Source organism: Mytilus galloprovincialis, chromosome 13 (assembly GCF_965363235.1).
Source record: "Mytilus galloprovincialis chromosome 13, xbMytGall1.hap1.1, whole genome shotgun sequence".
Taxonomy (NCBI): domain Eukaryota; kingdom Metazoa; phylum Mollusca; class Bivalvia; order Mytilida; family Mytilidae; genus Mytilus; species Mytilus galloprovincialis.
In genome coordinates, this window is record NC_134850.1 from 20,205,932 (window position 1) to 20,219,491 (window position 13,560).

General features: G+C 33.0%; 1 long non-coding RNA gene across 2 annotated transcripts; it reads left to right on the forward strand.

The window, feature by feature from the left end:
* Nucleotides 1-209: 209 nt before the first annotated feature.
* LOC143056847 (uncharacterized) lies at nucleotides 210-8,794 on the forward strand. 2 transcript variants are annotated; one of them, XR_012972540.1, is made up of 3 exons: nucleotides 210-327; nucleotides 3,482-3,798; nucleotides 7,974-8,794. It is a non-coding gene; the product is annotated as an uncharacterized LOC143056847 (long non-coding RNA). The 2 variants fall into 2 exon arrangements; XR_012972539.1 differs by lacking the exon at nucleotides 210-327 and adding an exon at nucleotides 2,140-2,294.
* Nucleotides 8,795-13,560: the final 4,766 nt, after the last annotated feature.

Here is a 13,560-nt window from a genome sequence, read left to right on the forward strand (position 1 = left end):
CCTTTACCACTCTCCATGAAAGTTAATGATTTTGCATCGTTTTTTTTTTAAGATAGTTTTACATGTTAAGAAAATTCTATTTTTAGCATTAGTATTTTAAAAATTTAAAAATAGCCTATAAATAGAATATGCATAATTCATGAATCGTGACGTAGGGCGGTCTACGGGATCCCTTCTTCCGCTTACCCAGAAGAGCGCACTGTTTACAGGGGAGGTAATATTTTGTCACCAGTTCGCCCACTGAGTGGCGAGGGATAAGCAATTCCGTTCGGATAGCGAGTTAATTGACAAGTGAATTGATGTGGAAAGTGTGTGTTCACAGTTTCGGTATGCAAGTTATCCTGTGTTGTTCCTCGTAAAGATAATCATTTACATAATAGTACTATCGATGTGTCCCTGATTGCTCTCTAAAAACTGGTCTAACCTTAGGTTCACAAATAAAAAAGTTTCTGTGTATCAGCTTACTACTATTGAGGCCCCTCATGGGGGGTCCTAGTAATCACATAATCATTAAATATTTGCTTATCTTTAGTAATCAAATAATCATAAACTAAAAATACAGTCCTAGGTAATCAAATAATCATGAAATATCAAATAATCATTAAACAAACGGCCAAGTAATCACATAATCAAAAACCCCATGAGGGCCCTCACTATTGGTCGGGATTAATTGTATTATCGGACTATTAGTGTGTCAGACCAATGAGGTGTCGGACTAGTGGGGTGTCGGACTAACGGGGTGTCGGACTAGTGGGGTGTCGGACCAATGGGGTGTCGGACTAGTGGGGTGTCGGACTAACGGGGTGTCGGACTAGTGGGGTGTCGGACCAATGGGGTGTCGGACTAACGGGGTGTCGGAACATCGGGGCTGCCCCAAATTTCTATACCCTGGTCCATGATTTAATAATAAACCTCTGATTTCATTTTGAATGTCATTATATGATTATTTCAGAAATATTGATTCACAATGAAGTACTTCACAACAGACTGTGAATGACAGAATTGTCTAGGATAACTAGTAGTAGTATAACACAACAGAAATGACAATTTTAAAAAAAGGGGGGTGGTAAACCAATGTACTTTATTTCAGTGAATCAGTAATATAATACCAGTCAAATTGCAAATAATAGAAGAAGTAACTTAATTCTTGATATTTAACTTCAATAATATCTCGTAACTTCCAACAAACAAGCAAATTAGTTTCCTAATAGTTAGTCGTCAATCATGACAGACAGAATTTTCATGTGAAAATGGCGTCCATAATTCTGGTGTCACCACCTCCCGGTAAATGTATTTTCCGCACGTATTTCTTGAGCAAATATACAAAACAATACTCGAATTATATTGTAAAAACATTCATCTTTTCAAATATTTATCCCCAAAATACTTTGGCACGCTCGTTTTGAGAGAAAAACAACGATTTTTGACAAATTACCTCCGTTGATTCCTTTAACGACACGCTAGAATGTTCGGGGTTTCACTATTATGAAGCAGAGATATTCTATTTTAAAAAGAATCAAACCGAGGGAACCAATCAGATAACAGTTCCAGCGGAGTTCCGTTTATAAATAGCTTCTGACGCGTGTATCCAGATAAAAATAGGTGCCAATCAATAATAATTTATCACGCATGGAAACATAATGGTGTCTATAACTTCATACACAGATAATCAGAGTTTTGATTGTCGGATTTAAATAAAGTTTGTATTATTGAAAAGCTCTTTAAAAATGCAATTTATTGATATATAAAACATTTGTCTTTATTCTTTATCCCCAGATAAAATAAAGAAAGTTCTACACACGTTAAGATTTTTTATCGTTTGTTGTAGTTTTCTCGATAGCCAGATCACGTGACTAAACACCCTACGGCAATATATTTTTGTAAATAATGTTATATTTCTTCAATTGAATAAATATGTTTCAAATCCTACTAACAGTTCAGTTGAAATAAATCAAAATGAACTTGAATAAAATGGTTTCATTTAAATTTAAAATTCGTTAAACCATAATCTGCATGTTTTTCGTCAACGACTTGTCAAACAAGTTTTAGTAGTTACTTGTATCCGTGAAATTAGAAATTAGAAATCAACATGTATAGTCATAGCTATTCGTTCACATATTTAGATGTAACAAGCATTTCAAAATAATATATGTTTACCAAAGAAAACATACCGAAGCGCATATGTGCCGCTATAGAAAATTTTATGTGTCCTTACTTCGTTTTTCAACCTATAAATAGATTGCAACTATGACGAGGTAAACAGTAAAACATAACAGGAAGAAGGAAAATTTAAGGTAAGATTATGGTTTGACGAATTTTAAATTTAAATGAAACCATTTTATTCAAGTTTATTTTGATTTATTTCAACTGAACTGTTAGTAGGATTTGAAACATATCTATTCAATTGAAGATAGATAACATTATTTACAAAAATATATTGGCATGTCCATCCTAGTGATGTCAACTTTTTTGGAATCCAATTACAATACAATATCGAAGTTAAGCATTTTAATCATTATTGTGTAATTTTTAATGCTTAATGTAGCAGAAAGAAAACAGCAATTATCATGTGATTATAAAGACAAATCTACCTAGTAAAAAAGAAAATGTTTATTTAAACAATCAGAGTTATCTCTCCTCATTCACTTACTGGAATTTTATGATTTATATTTTAATTTTTATAAAGCCAAACAAGTACAAAGTTGAAGAGCATTGAGGATCCAAAATTCCAAAAAAGTTGTGCCAAATACGGCTAAGGTAATCTATGCCTGGCATAAGAAAATCCTTAATTTTTCGAAAAATTCAAAGTTTTGTAAACAGGAAATTCATACAAATGACCACATTATTGATATTCATGTCAACACCGAAATGTTGACTACTGGGCTGGTGATACCCTCGGGGACGAAACGTCAGATTTTAATGTAATGTTCTAATGTATCGTATCTGATTAGCATATTCAGAGCGATAGGAGTGAGAGAAAAAATGTATGAAAGTGTAAATGTTCGTTATAAATTTTGTAAAGTCCGAAAGGGCCTTGTGATTAGGTTTTTAAGAGTTCAAGTTTTAATTTCAAGGATAAATTGTAACTCTATTCAACGTACGCTGAAAGATTCAAAGGTCTGCAAATACATTCAAGGTGGGTGTTGTTGATGTTGACCGTTAATAGTCTCTTATAACGTAGTTGATTACTATACACTTTTCTGGCCCTCATCTGGTATTAAACTATTGCTATGAATACATCAAATCATATCAAATTTTCCTAAATTGTTATGAGCCAAATTGTTTATTTTTCTACTTCCTTTACATATAAGTATATTATAATTTTTCTGTAATTAGTACCACTTGTTTATTCAGTTAACGATATCACTAATATAAAATAAAATCATTCAAAAAATCATTTGTGAAAATAATGAAATAGTCATGGTTTATGTAGTGGTTAATACCTGAAATAATATTATGTATTTTCCCTTCACATTAACAGGTTCTAAACTACGCCAGTCCTGATTACAATGTCTGGTGCAGGGGAAAAGTATGACGATGGGGACAAAGACTTAGCTCCTGAGGTAAAACGTATGAAATCGAGCTTCGAAAAGACAGACATAGCACTTATTGTCGATGGCAAAAGACTGTATATTAACAAAAATAAACTAATGGAGAAATCGCCAGTTTTTAAGACAATGTTAACAGCAGATTTTAAGGAAAGAAATGCGCTTGAAATTGAATTACCCAAAAAAGACTTGCATCATTTCTTGATGTTTCTAAGGTGCACCCTTGACGGGCATGATGATCAGATAAATAGTAAGTTTTAATAATAACATTTTTGAAAAGTTTGTTCCTCAATTGTAGTTAACATATTGATAATTGGTAAAATTGAAGGGTATTTTAAAATGGATTCACATAAAATGTGACATTTTTTGTAACGAAACACAAATATGACAGACGTGAACCAACGACAATCATTAAACTACAGGCTCATGAATTGGGACAGGCACATACATAATGTGGCGGGTGGAATATGTGTGTTTGCGTTCAACCCTTCTCTTATAACATTAACGGTACTAATTTTCCTGCACCAGATGCGCATTTCGACAATACATGTCTCTTCAGTGATGCTCGTGGCCAAAATATTTGAAATCTAAAGCTTTTATAAAAGGTGAAGAGCTATAATCCAAAAGGTCCAAAAAGTATAGCCAAATCCGTGAAAGGAATCAAAGATTTGCATGAGGGAGATACATTCCTTAATTTATTATAATTCTAACATTTTGTAACAGCAAATTTAAATAACACAAAAAATCCGTATTTACATGCTAGTACCGAAGTACTGGCTACTGGGTTGGCGATACCCTCGGGGACTAACAGTTCACAAGCAGAGGCATCGACCCAGTGGTAGTATAATAACATTAACGGTACTAATTTTCCTGCACCAGATGCGCATTTTGACAATACATGTCTCTTCAGTGATGCTCGTGGCCAAAATATTTGAAATCCAAAGCTTATATAAAAGGTGAAGAGCTATAATCCAAAAGGTCCAAAAAGTATAGCCAAATCCGTGAAAGGAATCAAAGCTTTGCATGAGGAAGATACATTCCTAAATTTATAATACTTCTAACATTTTGTAACAGCAAATTTAAATAACACAAAAAATCCGTATTTTCATGCCAGTACCGAAGTACTGGCTACTGGGCTGGTGATACCCTCGGGGACTAACAGTCCACCAGCAGAGGCATCGACCCAGTGGTAGTATAATAACATTAACGGTACTAATTTACCTGCACCAGACGCGCATTTCGACAATACATGTCTCTTCAGTGATGCTCGTGGCCAAAATGTTTGTGATCCAAAGCTTATATAAAAGGTGAAGAGCTATACTCCAAAAGGTCCAAAAAGTATAGCCAAATCCGTGAAAGGAATCAAAGCTTTGCATGAGGGAGATACATTCCTTAATTTATTATGATTCTAACATTTTGTAACAGCAATTTTAAATAACACAAAAAATCCGTATTTTCATACTAGTACCGAAGTACTGGCTACTGGGTTGGCGATACCCTCGGGGACTAACAGTTCACATGCAGAGGCATCGACCCAGTGGTAGTATAATAACATTAACGGTACTAATTTTCCTGCACCAGATGCGCATTTCGACAATACATGTCTCTTCAGTGATGCTCGTGGCCAAAATATTTGAAATCCAAAGCTTATATAAAAGGTGAAGAGCTATAATCCAAAAGGTCCAAAAAGTATAGCCAAATCCGTGAAAGGAATCAGAGCTTTGCATGAGGGAGATACATCCTAAATTTATAATACTTCTAACATTTTGTAACAGCAAATTTAAATAACACAAAAATCCGTATTTTCATGCCAGTACCGAAGTACTGGCTACTGGGCTGGTGATACCCTCGGGTACTAACAGACCACCAGCAGAAGCATCGACCCAGTGGTAGTATAATAACATAAACGGTACTAATTTTCCTGCACCATATGCGCATTTCGACAATACATGTCCCTTCAGTGATGCTAATCTGTTACAGGGGTGTATCAATATATCATAAAAACAAACTTCAAAAATCAGTAGACGGATATAAATAGAAAGACATCTAACAAAAACACAGAGTCAACGTGAACTTTTACTTATACATCCCCATAACACAAAAAAAAACCAAAGTACAGATCTGAGAATACTCACAATCACTGACTTCTAGTTATAAGCCAATAACAACTTATACAAAATCATGTATCTAAGACTAAAATGTCAATCAGTACATATCCAACATTAAATGGATTTATAGTAAAGACGTCTTAAACAGTGAAAGAAAACATGACATTATGTGATGCCAAACTATAGGTATCGGAAGATTTAATATAGTTCATGTGAATATGTGTAATATTTAGTATAATTTTAATTTACTGATATCAAAATCAATATTCATACCAATAAACTAATACTCAAAGATTTAATAACAGTGTTGAATAGGTAACCTTTTAAAATAAGTTCATTCAAAGGATTGATAAGTTTACCCGGGTCGAATTTAAACTTCCGGGCCCTGTTTACAACATCACTTTAAAATTTGATATGTGCTATTCCGTATAAAATAAGTTTTCTGCAGGTACAGCCAAACTTGCAGACCAAATCTGTGTATCTGTGGAAGATTCAAGTAAATGTTTTATGTTATTTGTGTTAACGAAATCCCTGCGTTAATGATTTACTTGTAATACATAGATTGCGCTCTTGAAATGCAAAGCGCCAATACAGACACGAGTATATTTAACGATTTGGGCTTCGACTTCCTGTATTTTCCTCTTTAAAGTCATAGGAAATGAGTGACTAGCGAAAATAAATATTAATCCAATTCTTGAACCAATGCATGTATATATCATAAACTTAGCCTTCTGAACACGATTTAATAATTTTTTATGCCTTCATATCATATAATTGTAGAAAAGATTTTTTCTCTCTGTCTGTTATGATATGAAAATATGGCAGCTAATTTATTGTTGTGTTCTGATGCCGTAGTTTACTGGTTGTCACCTTATATAAACAACCAACAAAGAAGCATTGATTTTAAGCACGTGTATAACATGTACATTAAGATAATAGTGTATTTCAATGACAGATCTATGCGTATTGCGATCACTGGATGTTCACGCTGAATTCACTGCTTACGGAAACAATTGGCGAAATGTTTACTGGAAGCAAACAATTAAAAAAAATCTTCAAAATTTTTACAAATTATAATTTTTTTTTTAAAGTATATGTACATAATAGTTATCAAAGGTACCAGGATTATACTTACATAAGTTTTATAACAAAAACTAGCTATTTAATTATAAAAAAAAACAAATGCATCATTTTTCATTTTAATCTGAAGTTTCATACGACTTTAATTTTGGTAGTTTGCAGGTTAAAATGAAATGTAAATCCTATCTTTCTATCAAACATAATTTTAATTCGTTTAGAATAAACTGCCTGATATACGAACTTACTAAAATTGAGGGACTAGACGTGAGGGTATTGCCTGATTTTTCATTTCAGAGGTACAGAAAATTTGACGTGACCTCAAATATATCAAACGTTTTCACATGAACTCAATTAGATGGATAGTCCGATATTACTTTGACGTCAAACGGCTGTTTTGTTAGACAAGCTATGGCAATATGACCTTAGAGAGCGTTCAATATCAAAACATTGATATTTGCCCGTCCAAAATTGATGCGCCACTTCGATGCTGGACTGATGTCCTTGCAATCATATAAATGGAGCCTTAATTTATTATTTTTTCTTTATCACTTATCTATATAAGTTTCTCGGTTTTGACATAAATATCAATAAGTTGGTCATTTTTGTAAATTTCCTGTTTACAAAACTTTGAATTTTTCGAAAAACTAAGGATTTTCTCATTCCAGGCATAGATTACCTTAACCGTATTTGGCACAACTTTTTGAAATTTTGGATCCTCAATGCTCTTCAACTTTGTACTTGTTTGGCTTTATAAATATTTCGATATGAGCGTCACTGATGAGTCTTATGGAGACGCAACGCGCGTCTGGCGTACTAAATTATCATCCTGGTACCTTTGATAACAATTTCTTCTTCTAAGATAAATAGTTGTGTTTAAATTTAACAAAAAATTTCATTTCACAAGATTATTATAAAAACGAGAAATGCTAAAAGGAAAATTGCAGGCTCAACAATTACTTAAGCAAAGTTTTGCATCAATGATTGGTTAACATATGAGATAGTGCATATTGGTATCCTTTTGTTTAAGCAACAAATATAATTGTATTGTGGTATTCTCCAAATATCACAACCAAAGAGCTAGAAATTCAAAAAACTTTAGGCCATTGTGAATCTTTTTTTAATTGATAATTATTGATTTTTGTGACTCGGATTATTTGTGAGACAAGAACTTGACCGTATGCGATGTTTCACATTATTCTGTTGTATGAAAAAGCTTATTTCCACTTTTATTTTTCAGACATCAATGTTCACTGCATCATTCCAATAGCACACGAATATCAAGTGAAGGAAACTTTAGATAAAGCTGATATATTCTTGTCAAATAAATACCTACAAAGAAGTCTGAAGGATTGTTTAAGTACAGATATAATTAATGGTATTATCGAAGCCGAAAAATACGGTCTCACTCGAACGTTGAAAGAGTTGATAGACCGTGCATCAAGAAAAAAGTTTGAAACTTTTTCTAAGACAAGTGATTTCGATGCAATTTCAAAAGGAACTTTATATAAAATATCGATGGCAAGATGGCATAATGATATTGATGGTAATACTGGTGAACCATGTTCATTTACACTTGCTACAATCAATTCTGGAGTTCGAAACTAGTATTTTTTAATAACAAAAAATTCATCATGATGAATTCTTAACTATATATTTTTCTGTCTTTTGCATTATGGTGAATATTATATCAGGAAATAGATATCAAAGTATTGACTAAAACTACAAAGAGCATTACTTATACCAGAATTAACCAGCAGTATATGACACAACAGGAAGAGTGGGTTGGACAGTTATTATTTGCCGTGTTACAAAACTGTCATGAAATCATATATTTTTTTTGTCTCATTTCTTCTTTTAACAAGTATTAATTATCTGTGATTTCGCAAAAATATTTGAAGTTAACGTGTAACCTGTGTGGCTATTCTGTACCAAATGTGTTGATCATCAATTAAGAAGAAAGCAAAATATTGCCACATTTAAATGGTCATTTGATCATGACAGAATTGCTCCGTTTTTGTAGATCTCTGTTTTAAAATAAATAAAAAGAAGCTGAAAAAATTTCGCATAGTTAATCATATTAATAGAATGTTTTCATTGCATTTTGAAATGACGAATTTTGGTCGATTTGATTTTTTGTTGTTGAAAAAAATGAAAGAAAATGTCAATGACAATTACACTTTATATAAACTGTGTCTGAAATGCTTTCCTGTGATTTCCTCTACAGGGAGTGTTCAAACACTCCAAACAATAAAAACCAACGATATGTAATACATGAATAACATTTCGTGTTTGACCGATTAAAAAAAGAATAGTTCTTTTTATTATAAAGTTAATTCAATGATTACCAAATTCTTTATAAGCCCTTATTTGCATCACATGGAAGGAAATTCTTAATTTTGAATTTCAAAGTCGCAGGAAATGCCAAACATTAAATAAATCCTACCATTAATATTTCTATATGCTATGTTCTCATGAACAGATTGACGAACGTCAATAACAAACTTACGCTGGAGGAATATTGAAATGTTTGCCCCTTTCTGTGTAATATAGAACGGATCTATAGAGAACATATATTCAAATATTGAACACCAAGTTAAACGGCAAATGAACTTTCCGATAAACTCTGTCAAAAAGTCACAGACACATAATCGTCCTTTAACGAAGTTGTTCATAACAATGTTATAGTCCTGGAAAATCATCAGATGAATGAAGCGCTAGATAATATATCAATGTTAAAACTTTCCTTGCTACTTATTTTTTAGTTCAAACGTTTGTTGAAACAGTGTACAGAATTATATAAGTAAGAATATTTGTATACAGATTACTGTACAACATATTTCGTAAATTAGATATATAATTTAAACTTCTTCCAACATATTTATTCAGTAGCAAAATTATATGAAGTTTCTTCCCTGCATCCAACTTTTAACTTTTTATATACACGTACGATATAGCTAGTTTTCCAAGGGCAATGTCGTATTTTTTTTCATCGTATTGTAAATAGTTCACATTCATACACTTAAAAGTGTGTTAAAATTACATAACTAGGAAATAAAATAAATATTTCATAATTTTAGATAATGTCGTGGTTTTCCTCAGAAGGACCGGTCATTCTCGCAAATTCTGTTTGATTTCAAATCCTCAACTTCTTACCTTTGTTGTCAGCGTCACATTAAAATTAATCGAACAAAAAACTTTTAAATTGCAAAATGTTATATAGCGGAACATGATTTAAATCATTTTGTTACTAATATACTACAATGATGTAAAATATTTTTCCACTGTACATATCAAGTAAAAAATTACCTGTCCGTAGCAGTATTAATCTTAATTGTTCAAAAATGTTATAAATACATTTCTACTTAAAAAGAACTTGTGTAAATTTGTCCCATCTATTGCTCCCCCTTTTCCCCTCATCCCCCACCACCTATAATGATCCCGCAACGACTTCAGACCTTATGAAATTTTTTTAGAAGTTGTAGTAAGAACGCGGTATTCTTAGTTAGGACGTGTCAAGGTCTTCGTGTTCGTAGAGGTTCACAACCTGCTTTAAACATAAATGTTTCCAAATGTTTTTGATATATAATTTAACACAGCAAGTCATCAGAAGATAGACACCAATAAAGCCTATAGATCCTGGTCTGAAAGTTTCCTTTATCGTAAGCCCCTTAGAATCTTACTATTGGTATATAACCCTTAAGTACCATTTCCGAATCGCGCACCATACTATAAGCACGTTTATTCCTCATGAGGTTTGCCAGGCAATTGTACAGGAAAATAAAAAATCAAGTCATATCCTGTCCAACAGAACCAAATGAAAAACATGCTGCTACCACATAATTTCAATGAAGATTGAACGTGCCAATCGTTTGTGGCGCACTCGATGGAAAACATGCTGCTATTAGAAGCCTGCATAAAAGCGGATCTTTGTTTACAACACGAGTAGTATAAAGTTTTTGTTTTATTATTGAACATAACATTTTTATGGACAAATATGGGATGATGTTTTCATGTCGGACGCCCCGATTTAAAGGAGTACTTGTTTGGCTTTATAAATATTTAATTTGATATGAGTGTCACTTATGAGTCGTATGTAGACAAAACGCGCGTCTGGCGTACTAAATTATAATCTTGTTACCTTTGATAACTATTGAAGATACATAAGGCTTTTGGATTTCTAGAGTCATATCCCTTACCTCATGACGATATGAACATGTCATAATTCATCGCTTGTGACGACACATTTGGTTTAGGAACTTATTTGACGAAGCTATATTTTATTTTGCAGTGACAACGTAGCGGAAACGTAGTTGTGTCGTGGTTTGATCTTAGTAGACTCGTTAAGCAATAGGGAATGTTTTTGAAGAAGCGTTCAGAGATCGCGTAATCGTGGTAGGGTCATTAAAGACGTCGTAAGAACATGCAAAATGGTAACGGGAAGGTATTACTATCGTACCAGAATCGTAGCGAGATCTGACCAGGTTCATAACAAGGTCGTGGAAATTATGAACTAGTGAACATTCAAGCCAACTATATCACGATCTCACAACGGTCTTATATTTTATTTATCACAGATTGTGATGGCCTTGGTCTAGGTTGACGAAGGCTTATACGTTTAGAACTAGTTTTTTTTAAATGTCTAACAAATAGGAAAGCCAAATTAAATACGGAGTTGGAGAGCATTAAAGACCCACAATTCCGAACCGTTTAGCAAAATATACATCGAGTAGGTATTGGAAAAAAATCAAACGAAGCATTTCTCCTAAAGCAGACTAATTATAGAAGTATTCCATATATACTTTAATTATTAAGATTGATTATCAATAAACTGCAAGAAAAGTCTTGAAAAATGAATAGCCAGTTTTAAGAAAATAAGCTTTTTCAGAAATTATGTGAAATTCTAACTACCGACGATGTTGTTTAGTATACTTGTCTTGTTTGGCTGTTATGGTACTGATTATTGAAGCGACAAACAACATTTCAAAGAATCTACTATGCAAAACCAAACCAAAGCAACATACAGTATATCATTTATTAACGATAGTTAGGTCTTTCCACTTTTCATAGAAAGACCTTTTGTTTTTCTTCTGATTATTTTTTTTTTTTCTGCCGTCTGAGATGCTTTTTTGTCTTACAACATTTCGAATGGATTTTTGGCCAATGATGTTGTACAGTAATTGGGATTTCCAAACTCACCCTGTGTGACCGAACACTTATTCTTATAGGAGTTATCTCCCCGCGTCCCCTTTTTCGTGTTATCGCTATATCTCTAAAACCGTAAAAGATTTTAGCAAACTGTTTTCACCGGTTAATTTTGACTTGAGTGATCGGAAGACATCTTATTGTAATTATTTCCCTTTGAAAATTTAAGATAGGCGATTTGTTGGATAAATTCATACGTTATAAGTCGTAGAGTCCTTTAGTCTTTTGATATGAAGTCCTTTGTCCATTTAAAGGACATTGAGGTCAAGGTCAAAGGTCAAGGTCATGTAATAAATTTAGCATTTTGCTTGTTATAGTTATTCCAAAGAAACTGTGACAGTAAATGGCGCAACTTCAGCCTTCTTCAGTCGAGGTGTTTTGGTTAACCCTTATAGGAGTTTTCATCCCTTGTGTATTTGAAATCATTATTTCTTCACAACCATACACGTGATTGACCTCGGGCCTTCCGATTTGAGTTCCCTGACCTATGACCTTGAAATTGATGTCAAGGTCATGTTATATATTTTGTATTTTGCTTGTTATCGTTATTCAAAAGAAACTATTACAGTTAATGATATGATGTGTTTGCCAAATTACTGTTAATAATAGGCGCAACTTCAACCTATTTCAGTCGAAGTGTTTTGGTTTACACTTATAAGAGTTTTCTCCCCTTATGTATTTGAAATCAGTATTTCTCCACAACCATACAAGTGATTGACCTTGGCCCTTTTGATTTGAGATCACTGACCTCTGAAATCAAAATTGAGGTCAAGGTCAAAGGTCAATTTGACGTTCTAAATTTTGACCTTTGCTAAAAATTCTTTCTGGTTCATTATAAAACAATTAAGTCTTCTACATAAACCTATTAATCACATTTTTTTATATCGGTTTGATTTACCACATTACATCAACACGGAGTGACATTTTCTGACATCGTTTTTTAAATTTCATTCTTATTATCGAGGTGGAAAGACCTTCAATTGTTCTCTGAAGAATTGGTTTTTAATTTGTTATTCTATTTGTGTTGCAGCAGACAGAAGATTGTTAACATATCTTTTTATAAACATTGATTCTATGAAAATAATATCATATATAGATATAGAACGATGTGGTATGAATGCAAATGAGATAACTCTCCATCCAGGTAACAATTGATAAAAGTAAACCATTATAGGTCAAGGTACGGCCTTCAATACGGCGCCTTGGCTCACACCGAAAAGAAAGCTATAAAGGGCCCCAAAAATTACTAGTGTAAAACCATTCAAACGGGAAAACCAACGGTCTTATCTATATAAAAACGAGAAACGAGAAACACGTATGAACTACATAAACAGACGACACACTACTGTACATCAGATTCATGACTTAGGACAGTTGCAAACATTTGCAGCGGGATTTAACGTTTTAATTGTACTAAACCTTCTCCCTTTTCTGAAACAATAGTATAATATCACAACATAGAAAGACACACTATAAGATATCAACTGGAAGGAGATATGTCCTTTCCAAAAAAGATGAATCGCTTAAGGTAATCAAGTAATTTTAAAAGAAACACCAATATGTGTTTCCAATTACTTTTTTCACACGGCATTCAGTATGCATAACAAGACGTGTTAATGTTC